This window comes from Triturus cristatus, chromosome 12 (genome assembly GCF_964204655.1).
Source record: "Triturus cristatus chromosome 12, aTriCri1.1, whole genome shotgun sequence".
In the NCBI taxonomy this organism is placed as follows: Eukaryota; Metazoa; Chordata; class Amphibia; order Caudata; family Salamandridae; genus Triturus; species Triturus cristatus.
The window spans coordinates 659925021-659938712 of NC_140595.1; the positions used below are offsets into that span (position 1 = coordinate 659925021).

At 40.9% G+C, this 13692-nt stretch overlaps 12 non-coding genes across 12 annotated transcripts; 7 read left to right on the forward strand and 5 right to left on the reverse strand.

The window, feature by feature from the left end:
• Window positions 1-660: 660 nt before the first annotated feature.
• Window positions 661-755, reverse strand: TRNAI-UAU (transfer RNA isoleucine (anticodon UAU)). The gene is made up of 2 exons: window positions 718-755; window positions 661-696 (listed from the first exon to the last, which is right to left on the reverse strand). It is a non-coding gene; the product is annotated as a tRNA-Ile (tRNA).
• Window positions 756-1837: 1082 nt separating this feature from the next.
• Window positions 1838-1909, forward strand: TRNAT-UGU (transfer RNA threonine (anticodon UGU)). Its single transcript has one exon. It is a non-coding gene; the product is annotated as a tRNA-Thr (tRNA).
• A 1174-nt stretch (window positions 1910-3083) lies between these two features.
• Window positions 3084-3178, reverse strand: TRNAI-UAU (transfer RNA isoleucine (anticodon UAU)). The gene is made up of 2 exons: window positions 3141-3178; window positions 3084-3119 (listed from the first exon to the last, which is right to left on the reverse strand). It is a non-coding gene; the product is annotated as a tRNA-Ile (tRNA).
• A 2329-nt stretch (window positions 3179-5507) lies between these two features.
• TRNAI-UAU (transfer RNA isoleucine (anticodon UAU)) lies at window positions 5508-5602 on the reverse strand. The gene is made up of 2 exons: window positions 5565-5602; window positions 5508-5543 (listed from the first exon to the last, which is right to left on the reverse strand). It is a non-coding gene; the product is annotated as a tRNA-Ile (tRNA).
• Window positions 5603-6014: 412 nt separating this feature from the next.
• Window positions 6015-6096, forward strand: TRNAS-GCU (transfer RNA serine (anticodon GCU)). Its single transcript has one exon. It is a non-coding gene; the product is annotated as a tRNA-Ser (tRNA).
• Window positions 6097-6685: 589 nt separating this feature from the next.
• Window positions 6686-6757, forward strand: TRNAT-UGU (transfer RNA threonine (anticodon UGU)). The gene has a single exon. It is a non-coding gene; the product is annotated as a tRNA-Thr (tRNA).
• Window positions 6758-8438: 1681 nt separating this feature from the next.
• TRNAS-GCU (transfer RNA serine (anticodon GCU)) lies at window positions 8439-8520 on the forward strand. The gene has a single exon. It is a non-coding gene; the product is annotated as a tRNA-Ser (tRNA).
• Window positions 8521-9109: 589 nt separating this feature from the next.
• On the forward strand, window positions 9110-9181 carry TRNAT-UGU (transfer RNA threonine (anticodon UGU)). The gene has a single exon. It is a non-coding gene; the product is annotated as a tRNA-Thr (tRNA).
• A 1174-nt stretch (window positions 9182-10355) lies between these two features.
• On the reverse strand, window positions 10356-10450 carry TRNAI-UAU (transfer RNA isoleucine (anticodon UAU)). Its single transcript has 2 exons — window positions 10413-10450; window positions 10356-10391 (listed from the first exon to the last, which is right to left on the reverse strand). It is a non-coding gene; the product is annotated as a tRNA-Ile (tRNA).
• Window positions 10451-11533: 1083 nt separating this feature from the next.
• TRNAT-UGU (transfer RNA threonine (anticodon UGU)) lies at window positions 11534-11605 on the forward strand. Its single transcript has one exon. It is a non-coding gene; the product is annotated as a tRNA-Thr (tRNA).
• Window positions 11606-12764: 1159 nt separating this feature from the next.
• Window positions 12765-12859, reverse strand: TRNAI-UAU (transfer RNA isoleucine (anticodon UAU)). Its single transcript has 2 exons — window positions 12822-12859; window positions 12765-12800 (listed from the first exon to the last, which is right to left on the reverse strand). It is a non-coding gene; the product is annotated as a tRNA-Ile (tRNA).
• Window positions 12860-13270: 411 nt separating this feature from the next.
• TRNAS-GCU (transfer RNA serine (anticodon GCU)) lies at window positions 13271-13352 on the forward strand. The gene has a single exon. It is a non-coding gene; the product is annotated as a tRNA-Ser (tRNA).
• The last annotated feature ends 340 nt before the right edge of the window (window positions 13353-13692 follow it).

The window sequence follows — 13692 nt, forward strand, 5'->3', positions numbered from 1 at the left end:
ATAGTCAGATTTGCTTCAAAGATTTGGTGACTTTGGATGGGTGGGTTGAATGAAGAAGTGAACCTGGTTTCTGGGAAAGGAGTATCGAGATGAAGATGAGGAAAAGTGAACTTGGACCACATTCATAGGTTAGAGAAATACATTTAATAGGTTGAATGGTTTTGAAAAGTGAACTTCGAGCAGTAATTGTTGTTTTTTAAACTGCAAAGAAATTAAAAATGAATGTGGGATTGGAGGCACACTCTGAGCAGAAAAGCACCATAAGCTGCTATGGTGCAACTCAAGATGGTGAATAGAACCTTTAATATGATGATGCTCTTCTTTTGCTAGTTTTTTCGAGTCACCTTTTATTGTAAGTAGCTGATACAGCATTTTTTGCAGCTCTTCAGTTTATGGTTATCATGTGAGAACACTGTTTTCATCATATTTATTATTCTACAAATGTATTTTTAAATGCACTGATGTGGTGTTTGCATGAAATGCAAGATGGCACATCATGGAATGTTTAAACTGAGCATCGCGGAGGATATGTGATATTTGGCACCCAGAGGAGTAGGACACGTAGATCCTATAAGAAGTAAAGACTCTATAGCAAGGGCCGTCCATACTCTGAGTTTAAACTTTACTTTTTGTGAAATGGTTTATGAAAAACAACACGGCTGCTCCAGGTGAGGCTCGAACTCACAACCTCGGCATGGCTCAGTGCAAGTACTGCTGTATAAGTACCGCGCGTTAACCGATTGCGCCACTGGAGCTCTCTCTTTTCACATCTCCCCAGGTGAGCCATCTACAGCTGACCAAGTAGATGACAGACACTGCTCCATCATTCACTGTGCAAGATCGACTCACATGCTAGCATGTTATCATGACTATTAAAAATACAGTCCAAACGGAATAGATTCTATAATTGTCCTATAACATATGCTCTGTCAATTCAAAACCCCATAGAATTATATCTTGACAGTTCTGACAAAGTCTAGGGGAATCTTATGAATATTTGTAATTAGCACATAGTAAGAATTTACCAAAAATGAAATGTAGGTCCCTGATTGGGGGAAGACGTGGAATGTGAGATCTTGCCTCAGCTGTTTTTTTCTTTTTTGGTACAGTATATTGACACTTCAGTACCTTTTGTGAAGCAAGGTTTCAGATGGGGCTGTAGGGCAGACGAGGTGGCCGAGTGGTTAAGGCGAAGGACTGCTAATCCATTGTGCTCTGCACGCGTGGGTTTGAATCCCACCTTCGTCGGAAAGCCATCAGAGTCTCTTTTGATGGCCAGCATTTCTTGTAGTATAATTACACTCTCTTTCAAGACAGAGCCAGGATCCGCTAGATGGGATCATCTGACTGTTCCATTTTAACAAATATGTCAAATAAAGTGAAGTATTTTGTGCGTAATAGAAATTAGATCTTTCATGGAGTTTCCAGAGGATTGCCTTTCACTCACTCCTGGCTTATTAACCAGTTTGGATAAATAGATTGATAAGAAAGCAGCTCTTACTCCTAAAGTTTAGGCCGTCTCAAATGAATGACTGTTAACATATGTCTGCCCCACAGAGACAGATCACTTCTAATAAGTGGGTTCTCTATATGTCACTGATTGCAGACATACTAACTAGAGCTATCGGTATGGTCTTGAATGCGAAAACTCTTATTTTCTCATATGAAAATGTAGTTTTTCATACTTCCAAAAAAAGTGCCTTAAGCATGGTCTTCAATGTGTGCGCGCACGTGGACATTCATATGCAACTACGTTTCCATACAGAGTCTCAAAATCATAGATATATTCATACCTCAGTAAGAATACATGTTGCAATTTACTTCTTGCGTGCAGACTGGCCTTGTAGCTCAGTGGCAGAGCACTGGTCTTGTAAACCAGGGGTCATGAGTTCAAGCCTCATCAGGGCCTTTTTACATGAGTCTTTCTGTATGTTGTTTTCAAGTCATTCTTCCCTGGAGTCACACCTTGCTTTAGGATTGCTTATTGCCAAGCTTCCCTTTCCTGCTTTCATATTATCAAGAAAATATCATGAAGATCATTGAATTATAAATTATTGCCTCACCCCTTCCGATCGCCTGACGAACGCCTGACAAACGCCATTCTCACCCTGGCGGGCAAGCCCTGCCGGGCAAAGCCAAATAAGCCATGCATATTTACAGTTCCTTTGAAAGGCAGAGCGAGGACTAGGACCTCTGTTCCGACTGAATCTGCATCCACAGAAAGGATGTTATAAGGCCCTACAAATTTCACCAAGGAGATGTGAAAGTCTTCCCCCATAAAATACTTTTTTTCCCAGATACCCCGGCTCTTAGGCAAATGAGGTTACTCCTCAAAACCCCACCCCCACTCACCATAAATATCCTTCTCTCCTGCTGTCCATTCAAATGATACAAGGTATCTTGTACATAGAGAGAAAGGGAGAATAGGCAGACTTGCTTCAAAGATTTGGTGACTTTGGATGGGTGGGTTGAATGAAGAAGTGAACCTGGTTTCTGGGAAAGGAGTATCGAGATGAAGATGAGGAAAAGTGAACATGGACCACATTCATAGGTTAGAGAAATACATTTAATAGGTTGAATGGTTTTGAAAAGTGAACTTCGAGCAGTAATTGTTGTTTTTTAAACTGCAAAGAAATTAAAAATGAATGTGGGATTGGAGGCACACTCTGAGCAGAAAAGCACCATAAGCTGCTATGGTGCAACTCAAGATGGTGAATAGAACCTTTAATATGATGATGCTCTTCTTTTGCTAGTTTTTTCGAGTCACCTTTTATTGTAAGTAGCTGATACAGCATTTTTTGCAGCTCTTCAGTTTATGGTTATCATGTGAGAACACTGTTTTCATCATATTTATTATTCTACAAATGTATTTTTAAATGCACTGATGTGGTGTTTGCATGAAATGCAAGATGGCACATCATGGAATGTTTAAACTGAGCATCGCGGAGGATATGTGATATTTGGCACCCAGAGGAGTAGGACACGTAGATCCTATAAGAAGTAAAGACTCTCTAGCAAGGGCCGTCCATACTCTGAGTTTAAACTTTACTTTTTGTGAAATGGTTTATGAAAAACAACACGGCTGCTCCAGGTGAGGCTCGAACTCACAACCTCGGCATGGCTCAGTGCAAGTACTGCTGTATAAGTACCGCGCGCTAACCGATTGCACCACTGGAGCTCTCTCTTTTCACATCTCCCCAGGTGAGCCATCTACAGCTGACCAAGTAGATGACAGACACTGCTCCATCATTCACTGTGCAAGATCGACTCACATGCTAGCATGTTATCATGACTATTAAAAATACAGTCCAAACGGAATAGATTCTATAATTGTCCTATAACATATGCTCTGTCTATTCAAAACCCCATAGAATTATATCTTGACAGTTCTGACAAAGTCTCGGGGAATCTTATGAATATTTGTAATTAGCACATAGTAAGAATTTCCCAAAAATGAAATGTAGGTCCCTGATTGGGGGAAGACGTGGAATGTGAGATCTTGCCTCAGCTGTTTTTTTCTTTTTTAGGTACAGTATATTGACACTTCAGTACCTTTTGTGAAGCAAGGTTTCAGATGGGGCTGTAGGGCAGACGAGGTGGCTGAGTGGTTAAGGCGATGGACTGCTAATCCATTGTGCTCTGCACGCGTGGGTTCGAATCCCACCTTCGTCGGAAAGCCATCAGAGTCTCTTTTGATGGCCAGCATTTCTTGTAGTATAATTACACTCTCTTTCAAGACAGAGCCAGGATCCGCTAGATGGGATCATCTGACTGTTCCATTTTAACAAATATGTCAAATAAAGTGAAGTATTTTGTGCGTAATAGAAATTAGATCTTTCATGGAGTTTCCAGAGGATTGCCTTTCACTCACTCCTGGCTTATTAACCAGTTTGGATAAATAGATTGATAAGAAAGCAGCTCTTACTCCTAAAGTTTAGGCATTCTCAAATGAATGACTGTTAACATATGTCTGCCCCACAGAGACAGATCACTTCTAATAAGTGGGTTCTCTATATGTCACTGATTGCAGACATACTAACTAGAGCTATCGGTATGGTCTTGAATGCGAAAACTCTTATTTTCTCATATGAAAATGTAGTTTTTCATACTTCCAAAAAAAGTGCCTTAAGCATGGTCTTCAATGTGTGCGCGCACGTGGACATTCATATGCAACTACGTTTCCATATAGAGTCTCAAAATCATAGATATATTCATACCTCAGTAAGAATACATGTTGCAATTTACATCCTGCGTGCAGACTGTCCTTGTAGCTCAGTGGCAGAGCACTGGTCTTGTAAACCAGGGGTCATGAGTTCAAGCCTCATCAGGGCCTTTTTACATGAGTCTTTCTGTATGTTGTTTTCAAGTCATTCTTCCCTGGAGTCACACCTTGCTTTAGGATTGCTTATTGCCAAGCTTCCCTTTCCTGCTTTCATATTATCAAGAAAATATCATGAAGATCATTGAATTATAAATTATTGCCTCACCCCTTCCGATCGCCTGACGAACGCCTGACAAACGCCATTCTCACCCTGGCGGGCAAGCCCTGCCGGGCAAAGCCAAATAAGCCATGCATATTTACAGTTCCTTTGAAAGGCAGAGCGAGGACTAGGACCTCTGTTCCGACTGAATCTGCATCCACAGAAAGGATGTTATAAGGCCCTACAAATTTCACCAAGGAGATGTGAAAGTCTTCCCCCATAAAATACTTTTTTTCCCAGATACCCCGGCTCTTAGGCAAATGAGGTTACTCCTCAAAACCCCAACCCCACTCACCATAAATATCCTTCTCTCCTGCTGTCCATTCAAATGATACAAGGTATCTTGTACATAGAGAGAAAGGGAGAATAGGCAGACTTGCTTCAAAGATTTGGTGACTTTGGATGGGTGGGTTGAATGAAGAAGTGAACCTGGTTTCTGGGAAAGGAGTATCGAGATGAAGATGAGGAAAAGTGAACATGGACCACATTCATAGGTTAGAGAAATACATTTAATAGGTTGAATGGTTTTGAAAAGTGAACTTCGAGCAGTAATTGTTGTTTTTTAAACTGCAAAGAAATTAAAAATGAATGTGGGATTGGAGGCACACTCTGAGCAGAAAAGCACCATAAGCTGCTATGGTGCAACTCAAGATGGTGAATAGAACCTTTAATATGATGATGCTCTTCTTTTGCTAGTTTTTTCGAGTCACCTTTTATTGTAAGTAGCTGATACAGCATTTTTTGCAGCTCTTCAGTTTATGGTTATCATGTGAGAACACTGTTTTCATCATATTTATTATTCTACAAATGTATTTTTAAATGCACTGATGTGGTGTTTGCATGAAATGCAAGATGGCACATCATGGAATGTTTAAACTGAGCATCGCGGAGGATATGTGATATTTGGCACCCAGAGGAGTAGGACACGTAGATCCTATAAGAAGTAAAGACTCTCTAGCAAGGGCCGTCCATACTCTGAGTTTAAACTTTACTTTTTGTGAAATGGTTTATGAAAAACAACACGGCTGCTCCAGGTGAGGCTCGAACTCACAACCTCGGCATGGCTCAGTGCAAGTACTGCTGTATAAGTACCGCGCGCTAACCGATTGCACCACTGGAGCTCTCTCTTTTCACATCTCCCCAGGTGAGCCATCTACAGCTGACCAAGTAGATGACAGACACTGCTCCATCATTCACTGTGCAAGATCGACTCACATGCTAGCATGTTATCATGACTATTAAAAATACAGTCCAAACGGAATAGATTCTATAATTGTCCTATAACATATGCTCTGTCTATTCAAAACCCCATAGAATTATATCTTGACAGTTCTGACAAAGTCTCGGGGAATCTTATGAATATTTGTAATTAGCACATAGTAAGAATTTCCCAAAAATGAAATGTAGGTCCCTGATTGGGGGAAGACGTGGAATGTGAGATCTTGCCTCAGCTGTTTTTTTCTTTTTTAGGTACAGTATATTGACACTTCAGTACCTTTTGTGAAGCAAGGTTTCAGATGGGGCTGTAGGGCAGACGAGGTGGCCGAGTGGTTAAGGCGATGGACTGCTAATCCATTGTGCTCTGCACGCGTGGGTTCGAATCCCACCTTCGTCGGAAAGCCATCAGAGTCTCTTTTGATGGCCAGCATTTCTTGTAGTATAATTACACTCTCTTTCAAGACAGAGCCAGGATCCGCTAGATGGGATCATCTGACTGTTCCATTTTAACAAATATGTCAAATAAAGTGAAGTATTTTGTGCGTAATAGAAATTAGATCTTTCATGGAGTTTCCAGAGGATTGCCTTTCACTCACTCCTGGCTTATTAACCAGTTTGGATAAATAGATTGATAAGAAAGCAGCTCTTACTCCTAAAGTTTAGGCATTCTCAAATGAATGACTGTTAACATATGTCTGCCCCACAGAGACAGATCACTTCTAATAAGTGGGTTCTCTATATGTCACTGATTGCAGACATACTAACTAGAGCTATCGGTATGGTCTTGAATGCGAAAACTCTTATTTTCTCATATGAAAATGTAGTTTTTCATACTTCCAAAAAAAGTGCCTTAAGCATGGTCTTCAATGTGTGCGCGCACGTGGACATTCATATGCAACTACGTTTCCATACAGAGTCTCAAAATCATAGATATATTCATACCTCAGTAAGAATACATGTTGCAATTTACATCCTGCGTGCAGACTGGCCTTGTAGCTCAGTGGCAGAGCACTGGTCTTGTAAACCAGGGGTCATGAGTTCAAGCCTCATCAGGGCCTTTTTACATGAGTCTTTCTGTATGTTGTTTTCAAGTCATTCTTCCCTGGAGTCACACCTTGCTTTAGGATTGCTTATTGCCAAGCTTCCCTTTCCTGCTTTCATATTATCAAGAAAATATCATGAAGATCATTGAATTATAAATTATTGCCTCACCCCTTCCGATCGCCTGACGAACGCCTGACAAACGCCATTCTCACCCTGGCGGGCAAGCCCTGCCGGGCAAAGCCAAATAAGCCATGCATATTTACAGTTCCTTTGAAAGGCAGAGCGAGGACTAGGACCTCTGTTCCGACTGAATCTGCATCCACAGAAAGGATGTTATAAGGCCCTACAAATTTCACCAAGGAGATGTGAAAGTCTTCCCCCATAAAATACTTTTTTTCCCAGATACCCCGGCTCTTAGGCAAATGAGGTTACTCCTCAAAACCCCACCCCCACTCACCATAAATATCCTTCTCTCCTGCTGTCCATTCAAATGATACAAGGTATCTTGTACATAGAGAGAAAGGGAGAATAGGCAGACTTGCTTCAAAGATTTGGTGACTTTGGATGGGTGGGTTGAATGAAGAAGTGAACCTGGTTTCTGGGAAAGGAGTATCGAGATGAAGATGAGGAAAAGTGAACATGGACCACATTCATAGGTTAGAGAAATACATTTAATAGGTTGAATGGTTTTGAAAAGTGAACTTCGAGCAGTAATTGTTGTTTTTTAAACTGCAAAGAAATTAAAAATGAATGTGGGATTGGAGGCACACTCTGAGCAGAAAAGCACCATAAGCTGCTATGGTGCAACTCAAGATGGTGAATAGAACCTTTAATATGATGATGCTCTTCTTTTGCTAGTTTTTTCGAGTCACCTTTTATTGTAAGTAGCTGATACAGCATTTTTTGCAGCTCTTCAGTTTATGGTTATCATGTGAGAACACTGTTTTCATCATATTTATTATTCTACAAATGTATTTTTAAATGCACTGATGTGGTGTTTGCATGAAATGCAAGATGGCACATCATGGAATGTTTAAACTGAGCATCGCGGAGGATATGTGATATTTGGCACCCAGAGGAGTAGGACACGTAGATCCTATAAGAAGTAAAGACTCTCTAGCAAGGGCCGTCCATACTCTGAGTTTAAACTTTACTTTTTGTGAAATGGTTTATGAAAAACAACACGGCTGCTCCAGGTGAGGCTCAAACTCACAACCTCGGCATGGCTCAGTGCAAGTACTGCTGTATAAGTACCGCGCGCTAACCGATTGCACCACTGGAGCTCTCTCTTTTCACATCTCCCCAGGTGAGCCATCTACAGCTGACCAAGTAGATGACAGACACTGCTCCATCATTCACTGTGCAAGATCGACTCACATGCTAGCATGTTATCATGACTATTAAAAATACAGTCCAAACGGAATAGATTCTATAATTGTCCTATAACATATGCTCTGTCTATTCAAAACCCCATAGAATTATATCTTGACAGTTCTGACAAAGTCTCGGGGAATCTTATGAATATTTGTAATTAGCACATAGTAAGAATTTCCCAAAAATGAAATGTAGGTCCCTGATTGGGGGAAGACGTGGAATGTGAGATCTTGCCTCAGCTGTTTTTTTCTTTTTTAGGTACAGTATATTGACACTTCAGTACCTTTTGTGAAGCAAGGTTTCAGATGGGGCTGTAGGGCAGACGAGGTGGCCGAGTGGTTAAGGCGATGGACTGCTAATCCATAGTGCTCTGCACGCGTGGGTTCGAATCCCACCTTCGTCGGAAAGCCATCAGAGTCTCTTTTGATGGCCAGCATTTCTTGTAGTATAATTACACTCTCTTTCAAGACAGAGCCAGGATCCGCTAGATGGGATCATCTGACTGTTCCATTTTAACAAATATGTCAAATAAAGTGAAGTATTTTGTGCGTAATAGAAATTAGATCTTTCATGGAGTTTCCAGAGGATTGCCTTTCACTCACTCCTGGCTTATTAACCAGTTTGGATAAATAGATTGATAAGAAAGCAGCTCTTACTCCTAAAGTTTAGGCATTCTCAAATGAATGACTGTTAACATATGTCTGCCCCACAGAGACAGATCACTTCTAATAAGTGGGTTCTCTATATGTCACTGATTGCAGACATACTAACTAGAGCTATCGGTATGGTCTTGAATGCGAAAACTCTTATTTTCTCATATGAAAATGTAGTTTTTCATACTTCCAAAAAAAGTGCCTTAAGCATGGTCTTCAATGTGTGCGCGCACGTGGACATTCATATGCAACTACGTTTCCATACAGAGTCTCAAAATCATAGATATATTCATACCTCAGTAAGAATACATGTTGCAATTTACATCCTGCTTGCAGACTGGCCTTGTAGCTCAGTGGCAGAGCACTGGTCTTGTAAACCAGGGGTCATGAGTTCAAGCCTCATCAGGGCCTTTTTACATGAGTCTTTCTGTATGTTGTTTTCAAGTCATTCTTCCCTGGAGTCACACCTTGCTTTAGGATTGCTTATTGCCAAGCTTCCCTTTCCTGCTTTCATATTATCAAGAAAATATCATGAAGATCATTGAATTATAAATTATTGCCTCACCCCTTCCGATCGCCTGACGAACGCCTGACAAACGCCATTCTCACCCTGGCGGGCAAGCCCTGCCGGGCAAAGCCAAATAAGCCATGCATATTTACAGTTCCTTTGAAAGGCAGAGCGAGGACTAGGACCTCTGTTCCGACTGAATCTGCATCCACAGAAAGGATGTTATAAGGCCCTACAAATTTCACCAAGGAGATGTGAAAGTCTTCCCCCATAAAATACTTTTTTTCCCAGATACCCCGGCTCTTAGGCAAATGAGGTTACTCCTCAAAACCCCACCCCCACTCACCATAAATATCCTTCTCTCCTGCTGTCCATTCAAATGATACAAGGTATCTTGTACATAGAGAGAAAGGGAGAATAGGCAGACTTGCTTCAAAGATTTGGTGACTTTGGATGGGTGGGTTGAATGAAGAAGTGAACCTGGTTTCTGGGAAAGGAGTATCGAGATGAAGATGAGGAAAAGTGAACATGGACCACATTCATAGGTTAGAGAAATACATTTAATAGGTTGAATGGTTTTGAAAAGTGAACTTCGAGCAGTAATTGTTGTTTTTTAAACTGCAAAGAAATTAAAAATGAATGTGGGATTGGAGGCACACTCTGAGCAGAAAAGCACCATAAGCTGCTATGGTGCAACTCAAGATGGTGAATAGAACCTTTAATATGATGATGCTCTTCTTTTGCTAGTTTTTTCGAGTCACCTTTTATTGTAAGTAGCTGATACAGCATTTTTTGCAGCTCTTCAGTTTATGGTTATCATGTGAGAACACTGTTTTCATCATATTTATTATTCTACAAATGTATTTTTAAATGCACTGATGTGGTGTTTGCATGAAATGCAAGATGGCACATCATGGAATGTTTAAACTGAGCATCGCGGAGGATATGTGATATTTGGCACCCAGAGGAGTAGGACACGTAGATCCTATAAGAAGTAAAGACTCTCTAGCAAGGGCCGTCCATACTCTGAGTTTAAACTTTACTTTTTGTGAAATGGTTTATGAAAAACAACACGGCTGCTCCAGGTGAGGCTCGAACTCACAACCTCGGCATGGCTCAGTGCAAGTACTGCTGTATAAGTACCGCGCGCTAACCGATTGCACCACTGGAGCTCTCTCTTTTCACATCTCCCCAGGTGAGCCATCTACAGCTGACCAAGTAGATGACAGACACTGCTCCATCATTCACTGTGCAAGATCGACTCACATGCTAGCATGTTATCATGACTATTAAAAATACAGTCCAAACGGAATAGATTCTATAATTGTCCTATAACATATGCTCTGTCTATTGAAAACCCCATAGAATTATATCTTGACAGTTCTGACAAAGTCTCGGGGAATCTTATGAATATTTGTAATTAGCACATAGTAAGAATTTCCCAAAAATGAAATGTAGGTCCCTGATTGGGGGAAGACGTGGAATGTGAGATCTTGCCTCAGCTGTTTTTTTCTTTTTTAGGTACAGTATATTGACACTTCAGTACCTTTTGTGAAGCAAGGTTTCAGATGGGGCTGTAGGGCAGACGAGGTGGCTGAGTGGTTAAGGCGATGGACTGCTAATCCATTGTGCTCTGCACGCGTGGGTTCGAATCCCACCTTCGTCGGAAAGCCATCAGAGTCTCTTTTGATGGCCAGCATTTCTTGTAGTATAATTACACTCTCTTTCAAGACAGAGCCAGGATCCGCTAGATGGGATCATCTGACTGTTCCATTTTAACAAATATGTCAAATAAAGTGAAGTATTTTGTGCGTAATAGAAATTAGATCTTTCATGGAGTTTCCAGAGGATTGCCTTTCACTCACTCCTGGCTTATTAACCAGTTTGGATAAATAGATTGATAAGAAAGCAGCTCTTACTCCTAAAGTTTAGGCATTCTCAAATGAATGACTGTTAACATATGTCTGCCCCACAGAGACAGATCACTTCTAATAAGTGGGTTCTCTATATGTCACTGATTGCAGACATACTAACTAGAGCTATCGGTATGGTCTTGAATGCGAAAACTCTTATTTTCTCATATGAAAATGTAGTTTTTCATACTTCCAAAAAAAGTGCCTTAAGCATGGTCTTCAATGTGTGCGCGCACGTGGACATTCATATGCAACTACGTTTCCATATAGAGTCTCAAAATCATAGATATATTCATACCTCAGTAAGAATACATGTTGCAATTTACATCCTGCGTGCAGACTGGCCTTGTAGCTCAGTGGCAGAGCACTGGTCTTGTAAACCAGGGGTCATGAGTTCAAGCCTCATCAGGGCCTTTTTACATGAGTCTTTCTGTATGTTGTTTTCAAGTCATTCTTCCCTGGAGTCACACCTTGCTTTAGGATTGCTTATTGCCAAGCTTCCCTTTCCTGCTTTCATATTATCAAGAAAATATCATGAAGATCATTGAATTATAAATGATTGCCTCACCCCTTCCGATCGCCTGACGAACGCCTGACAAACGTCATTCTCACCCTGCCGGGCAAAGCAAATAAGCCATGCATATTTACAGTTCCTTTGAAAGGCAGAGCGAGGACTAGGACCTCTGTTCCGACTGAATCTGCATCCACAGAAAGGATGTTATAAGGCCCTACAAATTTCACCAAGGAGATGTGAAAGTCTTCCCCAATAAAATACTTTTTTTCCCAGATACCCCGGCTCTTAGGCAAATGAGGTTACTCCTCAAAACCCCACCCCCACTCACCATAAATATCCTTCTCTCCTGCTGTCCATTCAAATGATACAAGGTATCTTGTACGTAGAGAGAAAGGGAGAATAGGCAGACTTGCTTCAAAGATTTGATGACTTTGGATGGGTGGGTTGAATGAAGAAGTGAACCTGGTTTCTGGGAAAGGAGTATCGAGATGAAGATGAGGAAAAGTGAACATGGACCACATTCATAGGTTAGAGAAATACATTTAATAGGTTGAATGGTTTTGAAAAGTGAACTTCGAGCAGTAATTGTTGTTTTTTAAACTGCAAAGAAATTAAAAATGAATGTGGGATTGGAGGCACACTCTGAGCAGAAAAGCACCATAAGCTGCTATGGTGCAACTCAAGATGGTGAATAGAACCTTTAATATGATGATGCTCTTCTTTTGCTAGTTTTTTCGAGTCACCTTTTATTGTAAGTAGCTGATACAGCATTTTTTGCAGCTCTTCAGTTTATGGTTATCATGTGAGAACACTGTTTTCATCATATTTATTATTCTACAAATGTATTTTTAAATGCACTGATGTGGTGTTTGCATGAAATGCAAGATGGCACATCATGGAATGTTTAAACTGAGCATCGCGGAGGATATGTGATATTTGGCACCCAGAGGAGTAGGACACGTAGATCCTATAAGAAGTAAAGACTCTCTAGCAAGGGCCGTCCATACTCTGAGTTTAAACTTTACTTTTTGTGAAATGGTTTATGAAAAACAACACGGCTGCTCCAGGTGAGGCTCGAACTCACAACCTCGGCATGGCTCAGTGCAAGTACTGCTGTATAAGTACCGCGCGCTAACCGATTGCGCCACTGGAGCTCTCTCTTTTCACATCTCCCCAGGTGAGCCATCTACAGCTGACCAAGTAGATGACAGACACTGCTCCATCATTCACTGTGCAAGATCGACTCACATGCTAGCATGTTATCATGACTATTAAAAATACAGTCCAAACGGAATAGATTCTATAATTGTCCTATAACATATGCTCTGTCTATTCAAAACCCCATAGAATTATATCTTGACAGTTCTGACAAAGTCTAGGGGAATCTTATGAATATTTGTAATTAGCCATAGTAAGAATTTCCCAAAAATGAAATGTAGGTCCCTGATTGGGGGAAGACGTGGAATGTGAGATCTTGCCTCAGCTGTTTTTTTCTTTTTTAGGTACAGTATATTGACACTTCAGTACCTTTTGTGAAGCAAGGTTTCAGATGGGGCTGTAGGGCAGACGAGGTGGCCGAGTGGTTAAGGCGATGGACTGCTAATCCATTGTGCTCTGCACGCGTGGGTTCGAATCCCACCTTCGTCGGAAAGCCATCAGAGTCTCTTTTGATGGCCAGCATTTCTTGTAGTATAATTACACTCTCTTTCAAGACAGAGCCAGGATCCGCTAGATGGGATCATCTGACTGTTCCATTTTAACAAATATGTCAAATAAAGTGAAGTATTTTGTGCGTAATAGAAATTAGATCTTTCATGGAGTTTCCAGAGGATTGCCTTTCACTCACTCCTGGCTTATTAACCAGTTTGGATAAATAGATTGATAAGAAAGCAGCTCTTACTCCTAAAGTTTAGGCCGTCTCAAATGAATGACTGTTAACATATGTCTGCCCCACAGAGACAGATCACTTCTAATAAGTGGGTTCTCT